Here is a 5,309-nt window from a genome sequence, read left to right as displayed (position 1 = left end):
AAATGAGTCTTTGAAAAATATTTTCAACAGTGAGCATGAGCTGACTAAACTGCAAAAAATATTTGAGACTGCAGTTATCCATTGGACTAACTTAAACTGGGAAGAATATGCTACAAAATTCAAAGAGAAATCAAGAAATAGGCTGTGTCTTTTTCATAAACTGCTTGAATGTAAAGACTCTGCAATTTTCAAATTGTAATCAAATTTGGCCTCAAAACTTTCCCAACCCCAACTTTTTCAGTACTCAGTGAAATTTACTGGCAAAACTATACTCTGTGTCTTTACAATAATTATTTTTTGCCAGCCACTTACTGTTAAGTAAGACTGTCTTCTTGATTTATGCTCTTTGAATGTAATTTAATTCCCGCCTCTGTACATTCATGACCACAGAATTGTCAGTCTCAACCCACTCCAACTGTGAAATGCCTACTTCATTTTAGGATTCCACTCCATAGTAACACTAGAGCTGACAGCTGGGCCACAGATAATGCATAAATTTCCCAGATCTCTCATGATTCCACAGATTTCCCTGAGCTTGTTATATTTATACTTTCTGTATGTTCCTGGCACTAAGGCATGTTTTTCCAAAAGACATTTTATTTCACAAAAACCAATTACACACAGAACATTTAATTAAACTTTCACTAAGAAATCTCTTTTTCCTTGTTTTCACTTACCAGTTTGACATGCAATTCATGTTTTATCCCCATTTGTGTTCTGATACAACTAGTTACTAGTACTGACCTGTCTACTTAAAAATAAACACAGATTCTGTACTTCCCTAACAGCATCTGACCCTTGTTATGACAGTTAGTTAAACGCAGTAACCATGTAGATGTGGTTATGCCTCACTACCCAGGACAACTGGCAAGCATAAGTGTTGCCATGACTATTTTCTTTCTAAACATTAGTCGTTAACACTTGCCATTGTCACAGTGTGAACACAATGCCAGCTCTTCTCCCTTACAGAACTTAACCTGGAACACCAGCTATATTCTTGCAGTTATCCAGGGAACCTGAATGTGAGTTGAGCACAGCCGTTCCAGAGGTTTAAGGTGCTCATCCTGCCAAATTCCGAGGGCTCTGATACATCTTTCAATTTAATAACATTTCCTGCCCAGGAGGCTCGAGTGTGCAATAGAGTATAATGATGAATCGTGCCAATAAGTTCTGCCTTTTTATGTCACCCTCTGTCTCACCACCACAAATCTAGTTAAGAACTGAATTACTGCTTGGCAGTTTTAGTCAAAGTAAACTCAGTTTGTGAAATGGAAAATGAGCAAAGCTGAACATCAGGGAGCTATCCAGAAAATAAGGAATAAATGGAATAGATGTTTTCCTACTGACTGATATTAGAAGACCGCTGTCACTTAATAAAAAATAGCCATAGTAAAAACCATCACATTTTAACAGTTGGTTTATGAATAGAAAGCACCTGTAGTAGCTAGGCAAAGTAATTGTATATGCTAAAGTTTCACATGCAGCAATGTGTGCCAGGTTTGGGGGTTTTTTTACTGATGCATCTTTGGGGTGTTTTGGTTGGGTTTTTTAAATTAATTTATATTCCTGTAGAGTGCAACAGAATTGGCCTTAAAAGAAAGAATTTTTCATGTAAGCAAATTATGGGCCAACAGGAGTTTCATTAGCCCATCCTCTAGTCTTGGGCAAGCAGTGCACACCATAGACATACATTTTTGCATACTATAGTGGCTTTAGATTCTAGGTTGTGAGAAGATGGAATATATTTACAAAGAAATTCTTAGTCTAACAGTGTCATGGATCATAGCAGAGCCAAAGAGATACCCACTGATAAGGTGCAGTCTTAGTGTCTTGCTGTTGCCAGGCAGGAGTCAAAGCTCCACCAGATGACAAAAATAAGGCAAGTCAAGAAAAAAGCAAATTTTTACCCTTCCTAGGTAAGCAAAGAAATCTCTGCTATTCTATGGGGGGGGGGGCGGTATTTACATCTAACATCCATTTTTTCCCTCCGCATATAAATAGCACTTCTTGAGTCAGATAGGCCAGAGCACTGCTGTTAGGTACCCTCACAGCAGTGAGGGCACTGGTACCATGGTCCTGCATGTGTAATGACCAGGAGGAAAAGCAGCACTGAGTCCTGTACAGCTTAGTGTCACGGTCACCTGAAATACATGAAAGACTGTAAAACACACAGGAGTGGGGGCTGTGACAGTTAATTCAAAAGGAATCCTCACTGAATGCAATCATGAATACATTAATTAAAGATTAGATTTTATCAGAAAATATTAGATTTTAAGGCATTTAACTGTAGGTCAAGGCACTACAAAACCCATTAAAAATTGAATCGACAAAGTTCATATTCAGCCAAAACCTTTCAAACCCCAAGAGATTGTGTTTCCAGTATTTTTTACTATAAAATACTCTTGTTTTTAAGATACTCATGCACTTTCTGCCAGAGAAAAGTTGGTAAATATCAGGTCAAATGCTTTGACCATTATTTTTGATAGAAGTGTCCACTCGAAGCAATGACAACTATAAAAGTTAAATGCAAAATTCCCATCGACTCCCCTGTTTCCCACTGTCTGTGCTAGCTGAAGTGTAAATGAAAGTTGCAATGCTTCTTAATTGATTATACAGGGAATCTATTTAAGAATCAGCCAAGGACTCATAGGATTAAAATGATCTGCATGCTGTCATTACTACTCATTGACTGTGCAATTGACAACTGAATATCTCCACATCCAGTGAACTACAAATCATGCCATGGTCCACTCCTGGCACTTCTGCTGAGGGCTAAACTGCAGTTCAATAAGAAAAAGCATAACACTCTGCAGGAGAGCAGACAAACCCACACATCAATATAGGCTGGCAATGAACCAGCAGAGCAGCCCAAGGAGCCAGTGAGGAGTGCTGCTATTGCCAGGCTGAGTGCAAGGTAATGATGTGTTCTTATCACAGCTCACACAACTCTGTAATGGGTTATGATTTGGCTGTGTCCCGCAGATCAAAGGAATTCATTACTGCCCCATGCTCAGCTCTGGTTACTACAGGACAGTAATAACAGGTTTTGGCATGTTCTGCCTACCCACAAGGTCAAGGGGGATGCTGAAAAACCAGAGGGAACCTATTAGACAGCTGCTAAAATGATCAAAGGCCTGGAGCAGATGAACTGTGAGAAGCTGAGGAACAGAGCTCATTTGGAGCTGAGGCTGAGGGATGTTCTACTTGCAAACTGCAACTACTTGAAACACAGAAAAAAAGCCATTGGAGACAAACTCTCAATCTCCTCTCAGCACTGATGTAACATAGCAGGGGACAGGTGTTTCACCTTGGGAGGCTCAGGCTGGAGATGAGGAACAGCTATTCCACATTACAGTACTGCAAGAGAGGGGCTGCCTGGCAGGGCTCTGGGGGCTTCTGCCAAAGATGTTTTCAAGGTCTGGCTGAATAGATCCTGGCCTAGCGATGGTGATAGTCCCCTTCAAGCATAAGGCTGAACTACATGACCTCAAAAAAAACCCCACATTCTAATCAACATTTCTATGATTCTATGAAAGATTTTTTCACCAGTTACCTCTTCCATAAATATTCAACTCGATACATAGTGAATGACATAACCCAAACCAACATATAAACCATCTGCTTTGGCATTGCTGCTATTGTTCATTCTCTGAACAACTTGTCTTTTTATATAGCACATAAGCCATGCTGGGAATCACATCATGCTTTGCTAGTGAAACCTCTCAATGCCATCTAGAGAAACAGATTTTTTATGACTGCAAAGTCCCAGTTTGACCATGCCATTTATGTCAATGAATTTATTTAAATGTATATTACTGTCCCAGTTTTGTCAAATTGAAAAGTAATGTTTATTATGCAGCTTCTTAAAAGAAGCTTCTGATACCATCACTATCTTATTAGGAAAATAAGATGCAAATTGGTAAACTGTAGTATTTCCATGTTATGTTGCAAGAAGGAAAAACCCTAGCTGCTTTTAGTGGGCAACATAAAGGCTACATCACTACACAAATCCAAGCTTCAAACAGGCAAAAGTATTAACCTTGAACATAAAAATATATGAATGAGTAACAGGTTAACTGTTACAGAAGATCTAGGTGCAGTTCACCTATATGTCTGTAATGTGGGAAGATACTTCACTGAAAAATGAAATGAAAAAACAAACAAGCAAACAATTCCTCTCACAAGAGTTTAATAAAATTTCTAGCCCTTACTGTAATGTAGGGTGTACTAGATTTTCCAAAGTCATTTCAGCAACTGGTGGACAACAAATATATATTTTATCCTCTTTTTATATGTTACATACACAAATAAAATTACCCCTATCTGCTTATGTTTTGCATGCAATGTGTAGCTAAATCCAAAAGGGTAGAAAAATGAGTTCTCTACAAAGTCCTTGTACATGTCTTCCCCTTTGGCCACATACAAAACCAGCAATTCACAAGTGGGAGACTGTATGGATAGGTGAATACAGAAAGCTTAGCAGAAGGTTAAGGCCTTGAGTTAGTGAGAACATTTCTACTGAGTACCTTTGGCTCAAAGGTTGCCACTCTATCTGTGTATGTGTGTACATACATTTGCTTAATAGAGGCACTGAACTCATTAGTTCTGCATGTGTGAAACAAAGCCAGATTGAAACTGATGATCATATGAAGATCATTCCAGTACAAGTATTAACTTCACACATCTATGGAGAAACCCACCCAAACAGAAACACTTAGCTTTGTGCAAATTAAAATCACTGTACCATTTGCTATGCAGCTGATTCTAGGAAGGGGTTGATACACACGGTTCACTCCAGAGCTATTGGAAATAACAGGGCAGAGGGCTTTTGGCAGTAGGTCCTCATCTCATGGCACTGCGTCTCAGATGAGGCAGCAAATAGACTAGTGTAGGATAGGCCCTCAGGAGAGCTGAATTCCCAGCATGGACTCACCCACACTGCACCTATGTGTGGTACTGAAATGTAACTTAGAGTCACAGAGTGCTTACACGAGACAGCACTCCCAGAAATGCAAAAGCCAGGAAGAATGCAAACTCCATGCAGTAGGCACTTGGGTGACCTACTAAGTGCTGTCAGACTTTTCATGTCATCATTCAGGACAGGAGATTGCTGCCCACTGCGACTCTATGTAGGCAACTGGGAGTGCATTTCCCCCATCCCTGCCATGTGCCAGGTAGACAGCAATGCACTCCATACAGAAAGAGGGGCCTGCAGGTTCAGAAGTGTTGACTGTCCAAGACATTGATAGTTCTAGGATATATATCTGTATATTCACATTTTGCTCCCTATTCTATACACCCAGAGGTAT

The sequence above is a fragment of the Corvus brachyrhynchos genome, unplaced genomic scaffold (assembly GCF_000691975.1).
Source record: "Corvus brachyrhynchos isolate BGI_N302 unplaced genomic scaffold, ASM69197v1 scaffold92, whole genome shotgun sequence".
Taxonomy (NCBI): Eukaryota; Metazoa; Chordata; class Aves; order Passeriformes; family Corvidae; genus Corvus; species Corvus brachyrhynchos.
Note: the sequence above shows the minus strand (reverse complement) of the source record.